Genomic DNA, 18818 nt, shown 5'->3' on the forward strand with positions numbered 1-18818 from the left:
GATGGCACGTCTTTTGATGAATTGGGCACGCCTTTTGATGGCACGCCTTTTGACAAAATTGGGCACACCTTTTGAGGGTGCAACTTTTTCAAGGGTCCGACAAGACTCTGTAAACTGTCCCGATATAGATTCCGGTTAGTTTCTACAAGGGTCCGACAAGACTCTGTAAACTGTCCCGACATAGATTCCGGTTAGTTTCTACAAGGGTCCGACAAGACTCTGTAAACTGTCCCGACATTAATTTCGGTTAGTTCCTTTATGGGTCCGACAAGACTCTGTAAACTGTCCCGACATTGATTCCGGTTAGTTTCTACAAGGGTCCAGCAAGACTCTGTAAACTGTCACAACAACTGTCACAACATTGTCTGCTACAACGGTCCGACATGACCCCATAAACTGTCTTCTACATCGGTCTGACACCGCCATCCAGTGTCCTCTACACCTTTATGACACCACCATACAGTGTCCTCTACAACGTTATGACACCCCCATACAGTGTCCTCTACAACGTTATGACACCACCATCCAGTGTCTTCACCAATGGTCTGACACGACCATACAGTGTCTCCTATCCTCTTTTATTTTTATGTATTTTCTTGTTTTGTTACTCTCTCCAAACTCAAGTTGGTTAGTTCCTATCCCCCTTGAGTTTGCGGGGGGCTGTTAAAATCCACCTACTCTCCACCTACTTCACCCACTTAAACCTACTCCACTAAACCTAACCCACTACACCACTAAACCTACTCCACTAAACCTAACCCACTACACCACTACCACCTCACCTACTCCACTAAACCTAACCCACTACACCACTACCACCTCCACTTCACCTACTCCTTACCTACTACACACTCACCCTCTTCTATATACAGGAATCATGAATCATTGTAATAGATATCAATAAACATCAATCAATAATACATAAATTTTTACTGAGGGATTACAGAAACATATAAAGAAGAACAGGAAAGGAGAAAAAGGATGAAATAGATCACTCTCACAAATGGAAATTGCATTCATGAGTAGAAAGAAAACCGAGCATGCATCCAAACTGACCTGTAATGCCATTCACGACAAACCACCAACTGCATAGACAACTAGGACAATGGGAAAAGATGAAAAGGGCCATCTGTCATTAATATGCAGAAAGAATAAATAAATTAGGGGTAAAAGAATGAACCTTCACAGAGATTGGAGCCCCTTTCACTGCTTATATCACTTCTCTACTTTCCAAGGAAGCAGCAGAGAGAGTGACACGAAAAATTCTTCATCGTCTCTTCAGGGCATCAATCAGAGTTGGAATCATATAAGTCGCTTGGGCAAGGGGTCATGACCTCAGATTCAAGAATTTGTACCACCCTGTGCATAGTGGGCCTATCCTCTGGAGTTGAAGACACACACTGGATGGCAACTGAGAGCAAGGCATCAAGACTTTCAATCTGAACCCCTTCACAATGTAGATCAACAGTCTCCCGTTGTCTACTCTCTGTGACTAGAAAATTCAACTGCAAAAAAACATAACAGTATATTAACAGATGTGACTGTTACAAATGCAAATCTCTGAATGTGCACTTGCATAGTAGAAGAAACACATCTGAAAGTCAGTCATGTCAAGGTGCTATAAACTGTACCAAGTGAACTCACTATTATCTATTAAATTAACATCATCTCTGGAATACTGTTTTTTTTCCCTTCAAAACAAGAGATTGGTGATCTGGAGGCTGGAACCTCTGATCTTCTGAAGATTCATATGAAATCATTAATCAAGGAAAATAAGTAGCTTAATTCGCCTTGTGAGCTCCACAATCATGTCATACATATTTGAATGAAAGCAGTGTAAACACGTGTAGGGAAGAGAAGTACCCAGCCAACAATGTTGAAGCCCTTCTCAATAAATGCTGCATCAGTGGGTCGCTTTCCACTCACTACTTCAAGAACCAGAACCCCAAAACTATAAAAATCAGTCTTTTCTGTTGCTCTACCGCTTTGCATTTATTCTGCCAGTGAAGTAATACACTCAATTCAGAATAGACTACTTTGAATGCTTATACCAAAATCACAATAGCTATACTACAGCATTACAAAATAGAAAAAACTTGGGCCAGTGCTCCACATGCCTGCTGCTTCTCAAGTTCAATTGACAGTCAAAAACTGGAACAGCAGATTTTATCATACGGGGTAACATTGTTCAATATCTTAAATCCAGAAGGCACCCACATTATTCTTTTCTTTCTCAAAGCGCGCACATAAAATTATCTCAAATTCTCTAATAATGAAATAACAGAAAAAATTAGTAGTCAATTTCTTCACTACTCCCTTGCCTTTGAGATTACCTAGCCTGACCCATTATATAGATTAGTTAGTGTATGAGAGAACTTTTTGTGACCAGAACCAAATTGACATAAAGTCAAAATCGTAACTAATGCAACTTCCTGACAACTTTGATGCAGACCATTAAAAAAAAAAAGTGAATTTAAAGAAGCAGCAAAATTTGAAAATTTATTGATATCAAGTCAGGATGTCCAGTTAGAACCTCGTATGGTTGAATTTTGGTTTTATTTGAGTCCTATTTTATCCTCATGTCATCTAGTTTGCTTTCCCAATTTTATTATGTAATTAGGCAGGGTAGCCTCAAACCCACCTATCAGACTGCCCCACATCAGTCTTAGTGAAACCAACATCAAGAGTAGTATTCCCCACTAACAATCTCAATAATAAAGTTTTGAGCATTTGAGTGTCAGCTGTAATTTAAATTGCCTTACCTGGAGCCAGATACCCAAATGTTCCAGCTACAATAGTCGTATTGTGAGATTCCTCATCTTCTAATAATTTGGCTAATCCAAAGTCAGATACTTGAGCCTCAAAATTCCCATCAAGCAAAATGTTACTTGACTTTATGTCATGATATATAATTCGTGGGGAACAATCATGGTGCAAGTATGCCAGCCCTTTTGCAGCTCCCATGATGATATTTAGCCGTGTGTCCCAGTCCAGCTGCTCAGATCTCTCTGCACATACCAGCAGAACAAAACAATGTTTTCCATATATTCAAGCAGCAAATTTACAGACTGCAGTGGGCAATATTGTGAAGAGAAAGGCCATAGGTGGTGAAAGTTGCGTGTCTCAAAATCAAAATATATCATGCATTCCACTAGGCATCACATGAATTAAACAGCATCAAATGAATCCATAACAATTTTTTGGCCAATCTGGTATCCAAATAAAACTGAGAGCTTCGGATTTTTGAAATATCATTTGTTGGCATATCTGGAATATTGTAAGTTATCTGCTGATACATCATGATAACTTGTTAAAGGTATCAAATAATTGCACATCTTCATTCAGAGCTACAGAAAATGAATTATAATATAATTGTTAACACGGAATAAAGAAGTTCCATTCAAATCCATCTAGAGAACCACCTGATGAGATGAGCACAAAAGATTTTTACCACACCTTTCTTATGATGAGATGGGTAGGATTTCCAGCCCAACACAGTCAAAGCAAGTCAAGCTGTCAAAAGGAGTCTACTCAATTTTTAGTCAAAGAGAGGCATTAGAAGCAGGCTTCAGAGAATTTAATTTGATCTTTTATAGAAAAGTAACAGTGTAACACCAAATTAGCTTGGCTTCCACCCTGTTTTATTTACGGTATCAGCAATATTTTTGCTTTTCTATTTCATCGTTAGACTAGGTAGTTGTTCTAGACATATCTATTGACACAAGTAATCCATTAGGCAAGCAACTCAAGCCAAACTTTGTTTTCTGTTATCAAAAGAAAAGTACAAAGTCAATCATATTGAGCATCTCCAACACTATTAGGCCCCGTTTGTTTTCAAAGGTAGAATAGAGGGGATTCATAGTGAGAGGATTGATAGTGAGGGGATTAAGTAAAATTGTGTTTGTCTTGATGATAGTTGTTAGTGTAGGAATTGTTAAATTATTTTTATATAAAATAATAAAACAAATAAAAAAATTAAACATTAATATTTTTAAAAAAATTTCTCAATATATAAAAAATAAAAAAAATAAAAAAATTTCTAATTCCCTCACTATTTTTCTAATGCCATCTCCACCTCCTCCATCCAAATCCCCTCCCCAACTCTACAAACAAACACAACACTAAATAACCCCACCTCCATCCTAATCCCCTCCCATCTATTTAACCCCAAAACAAACGGGGCCTTAGGTATTTTGCCTAGCAAAAGTACATCAAAAAGTACAATATCTGTTTTAGCTAGCCACTTTTTTATGCATGTACACCAATAAGGTTCTTTATTTTAGCTAATTATTTTAAAAATTATTCTTTTTTAATTTGCATTCTCCAATGAGAAAAGAAAGGATAGAGAAAGAGAGACATTGAAGAATTTTTTTTTTTTAATTTTATAATTCGGCTAGTGTGGAATGGCTCTCTAAATGTAGCTAGCCAAGAGGGTGAGAGGTAAAAGAACTAGCATGATGACTAGCCTGTGGAGAAGCAAAATGGAGAGGTGACTAAGCTAAAATGGTTAAAGATGGCTAGCATGCCTATGAACCTGAAAATCTCTGTAGACTCAAACATATACACCTGTAGACTGGATATGACCATTTAATGGCCAGCCTCCTGTACACCGTAGACTCAAACCTCATATCCCTTCATTTCAAATACATCCATCTAGATGCTACCTAAGAATTAGTCATAAATACTGAAGTTGTTAAAAATATTTTAAGTTCCCTGAAAGCCTATACAAAGAAGAGAATAAAAAAGTGGACTTGGCCTCCTTGAATGTTGTTCTGATGAAGACAGAAGTGTTCTCAAAATTGTGCCCAAAAATCATGTAGCAAAAAAATCATGGTCTAAAGGTTGACAAATTTGTAAACAATATGGACAAGCCAAAGTAATCAAAGGGCATGTTTGATTGGGTGGATTAGGGCATGGGATTGGGATTATTAATCCGTGGGTCCAATTATCCTATGTTTGTTTTAATATTTTGGTTTAGGATTATTAATCCAATGGATAATTAATCCAACAAATTTGTAGGATTATTAGTAATGGGGGAGGGGTGGGATTATTAATCCAATGAATATTAATCCAATTGGATAGTGAATACTACACTAATTTAATAGGATTATTAATACTTCACTATTAATCTTGTGAATCAAACATGACCAAAGAGTTCAAAACTTCAATTTTAGAATTTTCAAAGAAAGAACAGTGGCTGTGTAGACAGTGCACTAAGCTTTATTCAAAACAATCATGACAAGAATTCAGGATGGTCTAGCCTTCTGTTGATAAATGGTCCGCTATATGTGTCTTATAAGGTTAATTCTCTGATTGGCAATTAACATGTTCTATTAGCTTCATAAATTGACTTTCTGGAAGATGGCTAACATGCCTCTGAACCTGAAAAATTCCATGTTTAACATAACAAAAATGAAAATTTATGTATGCTCAAGTATGCATGTCCTATCAAATCACACGTGTCTAATAAAGATAAATATAAGAGAAAAACAGATCTCACACCAGCTAAGAAATCATAAATTAACAGTTTCGATGTTGAAGAATTGCAATATCCCCGCAAATTTACTAGGTACCGATGCTTTATACTTCCAAGAATCTCAAGCTCCCTCTCAAAAAAGCGATCAAAGCCCTCATTCATCTTTAAAATTCTTTTCAAAGCAAATACACTACCATCATCCATTGCAAGCCTGTACACTGTCCCAAAGCCCCCTGAACCAATTATATGTTCCTCATTCGAAGTCTCCAATTTCTTAATGATATCCTTCGAAGAATATGGCAAGTATCCATGAAACATCACGATTGATGCACCTGAAGCGATAAGACTTTGTAAATGTATATGGTCGAATTATTGGAATATACAAGCACAAAGATGTAACTGAAAACAGCAGGAGAACGCTTTCAAATGATAACTCATGAAGTAGTAATAATGAGAGAATCACCTCCACTGACATCCATTGCAAGACCTCTACCATCATTTTTACCAAGTTTCTTATAAAGAAAGCAGCTCCAAAAACACATCAATGCCACCAAAAGTAGTGCAGCCACGGTAGCAGATGTACTTATAAGTAGTCACCCAGAGTATTTTTTTCTTCCCTTGGTTTTGTGCTACAAACACATAAACAGCAGCATAATTAAAACAAGAAGATTGCGTAGGATAAGGTGCAGATGTACTTATAAGTAGTCACCCAGAGTATTTTTTTCTTCCCTTGGTTTTGTGCTACAAACACATAAACAGCAGCATAATTAAAACAAGAAGATTGCGTAGGATAAGGTGCACTGCATGCCACACCACTAGTATATTAAAGATATTACTGCTACAACTCCTCTTAATATCGTTATTGCTTCTGACACCTATAAATATTCTTACTCTGTATAAAAGATATTTGCCACAAGCTCAACATGTGTGACTGTTCTATAAAAAAAAACACTAGACAGACGTGTTTGAGGCATATACAACACATTTCTGGGAATGTTTGGAGGACTGTCAATGTCATGTCCTACTTGACAGTATTAAAGAGGTTACACCGTAGCCATACATACAGAAAAATTTTCAATTCCTTGACCATATAAATTGAGGCTTTTATGGTCATTGACTTCAAAAAAATTTAAATTAAAAAAAAGAAAAAAGAAAAAAGAAAGCCTTGGTTTTGTATATGTTAGTAATGGGCGCCCATGTGGCATGACCATTTAAATTTAAATTTGATCATTATCCAAATAGGTTTTGAATTTGAATTCAAACCTATTTAGGATAACCACTCAAGATACAGATGTTATCAGTTTTAACTGATATGGATAGATATTATAATATATTATATATCTGATATATGGTTATGGGTAATCTAAGTGAGAAACAACGTATAGTCTGTTTCTACCCATATACTGACTCTCTCCCACAAAACAACGATCAAGTCTTTGACACTGTGGTTTGTGTGGGTGATATTCAATCTGTGATATCACTCCACTGCTGGGTTGGTTCATCAAGAAGTTCCCTGGAAGCACGTGATTTATCCAAGAAGGTTTTATCATTGAAGAAGGTATGATCTGATTATTTTATCCGCTGCATATTCTGTGTTTTTAGTTTACATTGGTATCAGAGCATGTTAATGGATATTTTCGTGTTTCCTTTAATTATGTGTATACTTTTATATGTATATGTATATATTATACACATGAATATTTGTAGAGGAAGAAAAAAATTTCAGATTAGGAGCATAAATATTTTTTTATGTTCATTAATGTCTTTTTTTATATCATAAATAGTTTTATTTTGAAAAAAGGAGTTCGGTAGTACAAAAATCGGACCAGAAAACACCCTGGAAGGCGGCGCGTGGTCTGCACGCGCCACCTGACGCCGTGGGCCGTTTCCACGCGCCCCCACGCGCCAGCTGCTCAACCGACGCGCGCGCTCTTCGCGCCACGCACGCGCGCCGTGCTCTGAGCCGCGGACTGAGCCGCGCGCTGAGCCGCGAGCCGAGCCGCCGCCGAGCCGCGAGTCGAGCCGCGCGCTGAGCCGCGAGCCGAGCCAAGAGCTGAACCGCGATCTGGGCCGCGTGCTGAGCCGCGCCGTTTTCCTCGGCTGGCTTGGCTGCTGGCGATTAGGCACTGTTTGTTTTGTTTTTAATTCTGAATTGCGTTAAATGGTCATAATTAATTCATTACATATTTGTTTTATGCGTGGCTTATACTGTTAGACTCAGAATTAATTTTTCTACATTCTGTAAAATTTTGAAAATTTTCAGAAAATATAAATTATTTTTCCTGTGTTAATAATTCATGTTTTATGCTTTAAACTGCTTCTGGTGTTGCATAAATAATTTTCTGGGGCTGAAATATTTATTGTAGACTTCTGAAAGGTTTTATTATTTACTGGTAATATTGTCTCATTTTATCAGTTTTTGGATTTTTTATTCCTAATTTTATGTGTGTTTAATTAGTTATTTAAAATTCCAGAAAATTTCAGAAAATTCCAGAAAATTTCAAAAATGATGTACACTTTAATTATGACATAATCTGCATATTAAATACATTTTTTTTTTGGTTTTTTAATATGTTGCAATTAAAGAAGCATGATTAATTATTTATTTGAATTCCATCATTAAATAAATATAGTATGAGTTGTTTGTAAATTTATATTGAGATGCTATTGTATGGAATTTATCATGCTTTGTATATGCCATAAATAGTGGGAGATTGTTTGATTATTTTTTTGCGCATGGAATGAAATTAAATTTTGATAATTATCACTAGAGGCACAAGAGATGATTACGAGCATAGCAAATTTTCGATCTTGAGACATGTGTAAAATTATCATTATTTAATTTAGATTCTTTTTTGCTGCAAAATATTTGGTTTTGTGTTGCTATCATTAATATCCCCTGCGCATTTATTTACTCTGTATGTAGAAATGGCTGCTAAGACAGTGGTGGCAGACTTAACTAAGGGAGAGAAATTGGATGGCGACAATTATGACATATGGCGCCGTAAGATCCAATACCTCCTCAATGAGCAAGAAGTGTTGACCACACTTGAACAAGTGATGGTTGAGCCAGAGCAGGGCAATACAGCTCAACATCGTCGTGATCTTGAAGCCTTTCAGACTTGGCGTAACAAAGATCGGTGTGCGCGCTTTACTATGTTAAGCAGCATGCACAACGACTTGATTAGTGAGTTTGAGCATTGCCCGACTGCATTTGAGATGTGGGAAGCTCTCAAGCAAAAGTTTGGTATTACCTCTTTGGCAAAGCTACGTGGGCTGACTATGAAGTTTGACTCATATCAGAAAAGGGCGCATCACTCGATGAAGCAGCATTTGAGAGTCATGTCAGCCATGATACGTGAGCTTGCGGCTGCTGGGCATAATTTGACTCAAGAGCAGCAAGTACAGGCTGTGATACGCTCTCTGCCAAATTCTTGGGAGCAGATGAAGCAGAACATGATGCATAATGAGAGTGTAAAAACATTCGAAGACATATCGCGTCATTTGGAGCTAGAGGCTGAGCGCCTTGAGGCGGCTAAGTCTGATGGTTCTGCTATGGTGGTTGAGTCAAGCTCACGTAGGACTTCTCAGTTCAAACGTGGAAAAGCAAAAGGTGCCCCTAAGAAGCAAGCAGCGGTTGCGCTTAAGCCCAATGGCGCTAGAAATTTCAAGCGTAGGGGCAAGAGAGGTGGTAAGAAGGCAAAGGCTAAGATGACATGCTTTAACTGTAACAAAGAAGGACACTTCGCTCGGGATTGCCCTGAGCAGAAGAAGGTACTCCCTTACTTAATTTCTCGCATTCAATGCTTTGTGTCTAGTCAAGCATTAATTGCTCATTCTCCTTATTTTTGGGTTGTAGACTCCGGAGCAACAGACCACATCGCGAGGGACAGAGTAGGGTTCGTTGAGTATCGCCGAGTACCTGCTGGGAGCAGAAAAGTTTACATGGGGAACGAGTCCAGTGTGGAGGTGCTTGGCATTGGCACATTCAAGCTGGAAATGCGACGAGGGCGCACCTTGTATCTTCATGATGTTCTTTATGCTCCGGATATTCGGCGAAACTTAGTTTCAGTTATTAGCATGATGAGCCTTGGTTTTAGCTTTTGTTTTGAGAATAATGGTGTTAGCATTTATTTGGGAACAATTTTTTATGGTTTTGGTTATCTTTCAGATGGTTTTTTAGTTTTGGATGTGAATGATTCTAGTATTAATAAAAATGCCAATGGATCTATTTCTAATATTGCATCTTTTTGTGATAATGATTCTATGAGATGGCATGCTAGATTAGGCCACATAGGGCAAGACAGGATGACTAGATTAGCTAGAGAAGGTCTTTTAGGCCCACTCGCTAGAGTCACTTTGCCTACTTGTGAGCACTGTCTTGCTGGAAAGGCAACAAGAAAACCATTTGGGAAAGCCATAAGGGCATCTATCCCATTGCAACTTATTCATTCTGATATATGTGGACCAATGAATGTGAGGGCAAGGCATGGAGCCCCTTATTTCATTACATTTATAGATGATTGCACACGTTTTGGTCATGTCTATCTGATTTCTCACAAGTCAGAAGCATTGGATTGCTTTAGACGGTATGTTAATGAGGTTGAGAATCAATTAGACAAGAGCATTAAAGCTCTAAGGACTGACCGAGGACGTGAGTATCTATCTGAGCAATTTAAAGTGCTCTGTGAGGAAAAAGGAGTTATCAGGCAATTGACAATTCCTAGGACTCCGCAACAAAATGGTGTAGCGGAGAGAAGGAATCGCACATTGCTTGACATGGTTAGATCAATGATGGCGCAAGCTAATCTTCCAATTTCTTATTGGGGAGATGCTTTGTTGACTGCTGCCTACGTCCTTAACCGTGTGCCCTCCAAATCAGTTCCTTCCACCCCATATGAGATGTGGACTGGCAAAAAGCCTGATTTGGGCAATTTGCGGCCTTGGGGTTCGGCAGCTTACATACACAACGCTTCTCATAAGTTTGGGAAGTTGGGCCCTAGAGGAAAGAAGTGTATCTTCATTCGCTATAGTGAGCATTCTAAGGGCTATGTGTTTGTTGGGGAGCATCCGGATGGAAGTATGACTGAAATTGAGTCGCGAGATGTGGATTTCCTAGAGGAGGATTTCCCTAGCAGAGGTGAGGTAACTAGAGAAGTAGAATTCTACGAGATGGAGGATCTACTTGAAGGCGCACCTAGTAGCTTAGTAGAGAATGAGGAAATAATTCCTCAAGCTCCTAGGGACAGTGGGAGCGATCTACCTACCCATGGATTAGATCCAATGGATGAGGATTCTCAACTACGTAGAAGCAAACGTGGAGCTATACCCCGTCGTCGTTTTGAGATTGAAGGGGAAGCATTCATGATTGCTTCGAGTGATGAAATGGAGCCTAAGAATCTCAAAGAGGCTCTCTCATCCCCTGTTAGTAAAGAATGGAGTACTGCAATGGAAGAAGAAATTGAGTCTATGAAGAAAAATCATGTCTGGGACTTGGTTGATTTGCCGCAAGGGCGCAAGACTATTGGGAACAAATGGGTTCTCAAAATCAAGCGCAAGGCGGATGGTTCCATAGAAAGGTATAAGGCTCGCCTAGTGGCGAAAGGTTACACCCAACGAGAGGGTGTGGACTATGAGGAAACTTTTTCACCAGTTGTAAGGTTTGCCTCTATTCGCCTAATCCTGGCCATAGTAGCTCAGTTGGACTTAGAGCTATATCAAATGGACGTTAAAACTGCATTTCTCAATGGAGAACTGGATGAAGAGATCTATATGGATCAACCAGAAGGCTTTGTGGCAGTAGGTCAGGAGCGCAAAGTTTGCAAGCTTCAACGATCTATTTATGGCTTAAAGCAATCATCCAGACAGTGGAATCTGAGATTTCATCGAGCCATTATTTCAAATGGGTTTACGATGATTGATGAAGATCACTGTGTGTACGTTAAGCGGTCCAAGGACATTTTTCTGATATTGTCATTATATGTAGATGACATATTATTGGCTGGAAATGACAAGGAGATGATTGTCGCCACTAAAATGTGGTTGTTCTCTACATTTGAAATGAAGGACATGGGTGAGGCGAGCTGTGTGCTCGGTGTTAAGATCCTTAGGGATCGCTCTAGGAGACTTCTTGGTTTGTCTCAAGAGACTTACATTAAGACTATTCTAGAGCGGTTCCAGATGCAGAGCTGCAAACCCATTGACACTCCTGTTGCAAAAGGCGAGAGCCTAAGCCTTGATATGGGTCCTAAGACTCAAGAAGAAAATGAAAAGATGGCCCGTGTTCCCTATGCAAATGCTGTTGGAAGCTTGATGTATGCTATGATGTGTACACGTCCTGACATTTGTTATGCAGTCGGATTGGTGAGTCGTTACCAATCCAACCCAGGACCAGCTCATTGGAAAGCAGTTAAGAGGATATTACGATATCTTAGAGGAACTGCAGATTACACACTTTGCTACCAGAGTTCAGATCTACATCTAGTTGGCTATTGTGATGCTGACTGAGGAGGAGACCTAGATGAGCGTAAGTCTACTTCAGGATATGCTTTCATGCTTAGCGATGGTGCTATTTCTTGGAGCAGTAAGAAGCAATCCTGCATCGCCTTATCGACCATGGAGACTGAGTTTGTGGCTTGTTCATCTGCCGTTCAGGAAGCCGTGTGGTTGAGGAGATTCCTTCAGCATTTGGATGTTGTCACACACACTTCAGACCCTGTGACTATCCATTGTGACAGCATGGCTGCACTCGCTTACGCTAAGGATCCTAAATACCATGGCAGAACCAAACACATTGATGTGAGGTTCAATTTTATCAGAGATATTTTGGCACAGAAAGAAGTGATCCTGGAGCACATCCCTACGAGTCGCATGGTTGCGGACCCTTTGACTAAGCCCATTGCTAGAGATGTTTATCTTACTCATGTTAGGGCTTTAGGACTACGTAGGTGGTGATATTTTTTTTATGTGTATTCAGTTGAACTCATTTTTTGGGGATATTTATGCCATTAGTATTCATACTTGTTTCTATCACACATTTATGTTTACTACTTTTAGTAATGGTTTGTGAATTAGCATACACAAAACAATTAAATTGATGTTAGCAGGCAAGATTGGCTCACTCACACGAGCAATCGCCCTTAGCTCTGGGTAGCGAGTAAGGATGAGACTAGAAGCTAAAATTATCCACTAGTTATGTCGCCTTGGTTGGAGCCAAGATGAGGTCTTGTTAGAGACCGACCATGGATATGAGAGTACCCACTTTTCCATGATATGTCTGTTATGGATAGCCAGATGCGAGATCTCATTTGATGCCTGAGAGGCGAGCAAATAAAGAATTCGAGTTAGACGCTAGGAAGCGACTCGTGAGCTTAAGAGCGACTAGACTAAGATCTGTATGGTGTGTGAGTTTAACATCACTCTTTGGAAGAGTAACTCCACTATAACATGCATTCATACTGCATGTGCTTATCGACCCGTTAGCGAGGTGAAAGAATGGATCCCTGCTTCTTCACCGTGTGAGTCCTAAAAGTCATTTTTTCCTAAATGACTTTACTTTGTGCCTTTTGTGACCTTTGACTATGTCATAAGATGAGAAGTTGATGTTCAACTACTTTGGTATGTTGCCTGCGGTCATGTATGATTCGGCTTTAAGGGATATTACTGGGAAAGCGGTCAATTTCAAATTGAATGATATGAGGGTGAAGGGAAGATCATCTAGTTCTACATCTCTGCTCTATATTCACTGTCGACAACTCACATCGCTCTTTATAGGATGCTGATTGGGTGTGAATATAATGCGGGACCTAGGAGAGTCAAACATGCTCTTTGAGGGATTAGAGATGTTTTTTGGACTGATGTAGCTAGATGGGTCTGGGTACATGAGACACTATTTCTGTTCTTTTTGGGTTGATGTCTCTATGCTGACTCATATTGAGTTTCTAGTATAGAGCTCCCACTTGCAGGTGTTCTCAGCGGTCGCACGGTGCATTGGCTAGTATGAGATTGTTCTTTTTGGGGAGATTGAGATAGAGATGTGGTAGTGTCATGCCAACTCATGTGCGAGTGGGAGATGTTAGTAATGGGCGCCCATGTGGCATGACCATTTAAATTTAAATTTGATCATTATCCAAATAGGTTTTGAATTTGAATTCAAACCTATTTAGGATAACCACTCAAGATACAGATGTTATCAGTTTTAACTGATATGGATAGATATTATAATATATTATATATCTGATATATGGTTATGGGTAATCTAAGTGAGAAACAACGTATAGTCTGTTTCTACCCATATACTGACTCTCTCCCACAAAACAACGATCAAGTCTTTGACATTGTGGTTTGTGTGGGTGATATTCAATCTGTGATATCACTCCACTGCTGGGTTGGTTCATCAAGAAGTCCCCTGGAAGCACGTGATTTATCCAAGAAGGTTTTATTATTGAAGAAGGTATGATCTGATTATTTTATCCGCTGCATATTCTGTGTTTTTAGTTTACAGTATAGAACGCTATACAACCACTTTCTTACAAAGGTTTACCTGAAAAGGGTTGGGAGTCTGATGCAGGAGCTCCGGCATCATTGCATCTCTTGTTGACTTGTTTCCCACAGAAACCACGATTATCCACAAAGCTGCACAAGTGCTTTATATTAAACTGTATAGCATGGCAATGTCTTGCAGTTCTTTAGGCACTAAAATGATGTTCAATCATGATCACAAGTTTTGAACTAATGAACCATGAAAACCATAAAACACACCCAAAAAAAAAAAATTATACATACTCAAAAAGATGTTCTAAAATTAGGAGTCTCATCGGTATTACGCAATTACATGCACGCCACACAAAAGCAATTATTGAAAAAATATGCAAACAAACAATACAAGGAACCACATTATATGTCAAGTTACAGAATGTAAACATAACAGATCTTTGATGACAAGGGAATAAAATCAACACTTTGTACTTACGAGCTCTCCGTGAAGTTGATAAGCACACCATCAGATAGAATTGGCCCTACCAAAAAATTGGTCGGCACGTTTCTTCACACCAAGGTGTTAAAAACCGGACCGGACCAGCCAGTTGAACCGTCAACCGGTCAGGGTTCCGGTTCAGATACACCCACTAAACCGTTCAAAATATAAAAAAAAAAAACCTGCCTATTGTGCGAGAACCGGGAAAACCGGCAGTTGAACCGCCGAACCCGTCAACCCGGGGGCGATTCACCGGGTCAATTAAATTGAATCTTCGTTTTTTTTTTCTTTCTTATATATATATATACTATATAAGAAAATTTTAATTGAAAACTCTTTTTTAAGGGTCTCCTCTTGTGAGGAATCATATTAAGAGCTTGAAATTATTGTGAAAGCCTCTACTTATTTATAAGAAAAAAATTCTTTCAAAAAAACTCAAGAAATCTATGTGAGATTCAATCAATTTATTGGAAGAAAAGTTAAAATTTTGATATCTCTCCAAAATTTTTGCTCTTCTTTCAATCTAATTATTTGAATTAAAATCATATGAAGAGAATATTGAATATTTGATTTCTTCTTCGAAAATTAAAATTAATAATATTTTAAAATATATTTTTATATTTTTAAGTAAAAAAAGTATTAGGAGAAATATTTAAGATTATTTAATTTTTTTAATTTATAATTTTATTACTTATATTTTATTTAAATATAATTTTAATATATTTATAACGTCACGGTTCAATTCTGGTTCAAGTCGACGGTTGAACCGGTGACCCGTCCACCAGGGGCGGAAGGAAGGAGGGCCTAGGGGGTCATGTGGCCCCCCTTGAGTTTTGGAATTTTTTTTTTTTTTTACAAACATAAAAAAAATATTTTATATAAAAATGTTTATAAAAATATTATTTAGAGTGAAATGTCAATGATATTTTTAAAATTATAAGAACAATAATAATTATTTTGATTGAAAATAAAGAGACTACGATATTATTATCTATGAAAATTTCAATATAATGGTAATCTTTATCATTATTGATATGCAAACATAATTAATCTTAATGAAAGTATAGAATTTATTGAATTGTCAGTTACATTTAATATGCAGGATTCATCCTCCATGTGTTTTTTTATTATTAGTTGGTAATATCACATGTCAATGATTGCGTGGTATGACTATTATATTGAATTTTTACATATATTTTGTATAAAAAATTACTTTATCATTATATAATTCATTTTAAAACTTTATATCCATGACTTTTTTTAATGTTGTCCATAATACACTAATTCCAAATAACATATTCACTTTGTTTGGTTTGAGTTTTTTAAAAACACTTTTCAAAAAATTCTACGTTTTTGTTTTTCGTATTTTTTTGTTTTTATTGATTTTTTTTAATATTTTAAGTAATTTTTAGATACACCTAACATAAATATACTTAAAAAGTATAATTTTTGCAAAAAAATCTTTAAAAAATTCACTAAATACCAAAAATATAAAAAATACAAAAAATCAGTACATTTTTTTATATTTTTATGTATTTATTAATTTTTTAAAATATTTTTTCACAAATATTTTATTTTTTTTAGATACATCATGCATCTAAAAAAGTAAAAAAAAATACTTAAAATTTTAAAAATATTCACCAAAAAAAAAAACAAAATAAAATAAAGAATAAAAAACTTAATTTTCAAAAAACTTAATTCAAAAAACTCAAACCAAACACACTGATTTTTTTTTTTTTTTTTATCTTTCTTGAAGTCAATCATAAAAATTTATGTGAAATATTTTTGTAAATATTTTCAATATTGTAATTAAGAAGTGCCCCTTTGATTTATTTTCTTAGATCCGTCACTGCCGTCCACCCGATCATTTTTCCAGTTCACTCACCGGTCCGAATTTTAAAACATTGCTTCATACATTAAATAAGATTGTGACGATTAATTTCAGGCTCAATGAAATCAATCAAACAGTAATCATGAAGGAAGTTGGCCTACTCACAGAGTTAAGAGTTTGTACAACTTCTCAAGTGATAGTGGAATAGATCCACTTAGAGAGTTACTAGAGATATCCCTGTCACAACAGGAGATGTAATATTGAATTAGTTTTAATGTGCAATGTCAAATCATGTGTATTTTTAAAAATGGCTAAACCGACTCAGATTTCCTAAAGAGATACCACCTTAATGATTTCCGGCACCTATATCTTATTATTGGTCAGCACCTTCCTTCCAGCTAACAATGGTAGAGAACCATTCTAACCCAAGAAAAAGCCACTGGAATTTCTTTCTTTCCAGAATTTCAAGGTTTTTACCAATCACACTTGCTTGAAGGACAGATGTCTTCAGATAAAATTTCAGAAGTGAAAACTAAATCCTCATTCTCAGCATTTCTCATTTACTCAGACCTGATTTTTCTAGGTTTCATTCATTCAATAGTATATACTTCCCACTTGTTTAGGGAGGCAACCTGGAAAATAGACATCCACAGGAATTTGCTTATTGACTCCCTGATTATCGGTACTGACAGAATGCCCCTCTTGTAATAGTGAAGGTTCTCACAGGCCATGTTAGTGTATAATTGTAATATTAATATTAGTGTATAGCTTTAATTATTAGCGCTTTAATTATTAGCACTTTATTCTTTATGCTTTCGGTGAGCATCCAATGCACCATAATTCTCTCTATAAAGAGAGTGCCTTCTCTTTGTAATACACACATAGTTTTGACAGACAAACAACAATTCGTTGTCTCTCTTTCTCTCTCTCTCTATCCTCTCTCACTTTCTCAAACTATTATTTCATGGTATCAGAGCCCAGTGTTACATTTCTGGCAATTTTCGATTTTGGTGTTTAGTCCTGTACACAGTGGCACTACATCAAACCGCTCGGAATTTCCTCACGATTCCAACGGCACCAAGCCCGTCCTCAGAAAACCTTCCACGCGCCCACACGCGCTGCCTTTGTCCTCTGCGCGTCACCACTTCCGCCACCACTCTCGCATGCGCCCGCACGCGCCATCTGTTGTTGCTCACTTCCGCCACGCGCCCACACGCGCCCACACGCCCACACGCCCGCGGCTTACTTCAGCCCTGCCTCTCCCGTACGCCGCGCCTGCTATTGTACGCCTTTCGTGTGCCGCTTCACTAGTGTGCACCCGCGTGCGCCAAAACAGCTACCGTGCGCCGCGCCTGCGCCTGACCGCTACTGTGTGCCGCCGCTTCCTGCTAACGTGTTCCTCCCTGCACTCTGCTAACGTGCGCCGTTGACATCATTGCTGACATCATCTCTGTCCAGCATACATTTCCTTGCTATTTTCGCCCTTTTGGACTCACTGGTACACTCTGTTTTACCTAATTTTGCTCCTACAGGTCTATTCCTATTACTTTAAACCCTATTCAACTAGTATTATGGATCGTCATGATGTCTCCCATCCCATTTCCGTTATTTTGAATGGTTCAAACTATGTTCTGTGGGCCCAAGCCATGTCCTTCTTCCTCAAAGGAAAGAAGCTCTGGCGAATTGTCACCGGGGATGTGACTAAACCAGTGAAAGACAGTGACACTAATGAAACTACTGCTCCTATTGCTACATTTGAAGACCGACTTGAGGAATGGGACAGTAAGAATTACCAAATCATTACTTGGTTTCGTAATACCTCTGTTACCTCTATCAGTCTTCAGTTTGGTCGCTTTCAGCTTGACCCTGTAGCAACTCCTGCAAAAGACATCTGGGATTTTTTGAAAGAACGATACCAGACTACTGGTCTTGCCCATCAATATCAACTTCAGACCCAACTTCACCGCATGCGCCAAGAATCCACTCAGTCCATTAATGACTTCCTTTCTCAAATGTACTCTGTTTGGGATCAGCTTGCTCTTTCAGAACCAACTTGGCATAACCCCGAAGATGCTGTTTTATTTACTATCTATCGCAACCAGCAAAGGTTGGTGTACTTTCTCATGGCTCTTACTTCCTCCTTTGAGCCCGTACGTGCCTCTCTGCTTCATCGCCATCCATTGCCCACTCTTGAACAAGCAATTTCTGAGTTGCTATCAGAGGAGACTCGTCTCGGTACTCTTCAAACTCATCATGTGGACTTTGTTCTTGCCACTCCTCCGTACCGGCCATCATTTACCCAGCGGACCACTGCTTGCCTCTATTGTCAGAATCGGGGCCTTCCTTCAACCCATCTCCTGGTCAATTGCCCCATTAGATCCTGCCGCTACTGCAACAAACTTGGTCCTAGTCATCTGCAACAGGATTGTTTTCGCAATCCATCCCGCTCATCCTCCAATAGCCACTCCTCTCGCGGTAGCTCTTCCCGGGGAAGCTTTCATCGTTCCGGGACTCAGTCTTATCACACTGCTACTGCT

The 18818-nt window shown here is 38.3% G+C and overlaps 1 pseudogene across 1 annotated transcript; it reads right to left on the reverse strand.

Annotated features, from left to right (window-relative positions):
• Positions 1 to 1135: 1135 nt before the first annotated feature.
• Positions 1136 to 16841, reverse strand: LOC114267631 (LRR receptor-like serine/threonine-protein kinase FEI 1; annotated as a pseudogene). Its single transcript, XR_014349250.1, has 10 exons — positions 16759 to 16841; positions 16447 to 16518; positions 14448 to 14519; positions 14009 to 14110; positions 5940 to 6088; positions 5503 to 5808; positions 3408 to 3422; positions 2763 to 3023; positions 1864 to 1997; positions 1136 to 1505 (listed from the first exon to the last, which is right to left on the reverse strand). The product of XR_014349250.1 is annotated as an LRR receptor-like serine/threonine-protein kinase FEI 1 (transcript).
• Between the last annotated feature and the right edge of the window lie 1977 nt (positions 16842 to 18818).

This window comes from Camellia sinensis, chromosome 13, assembly GCF_055761805.1.
Source record: "Camellia sinensis isolate YWXY chromosome 13, ASM5576180v1, whole genome shotgun sequence".
NCBI classification, from domain to species: Eukaryota; Viridiplantae; Streptophyta; class Magnoliopsida; order Ericales; family Theaceae; genus Camellia; species Camellia sinensis.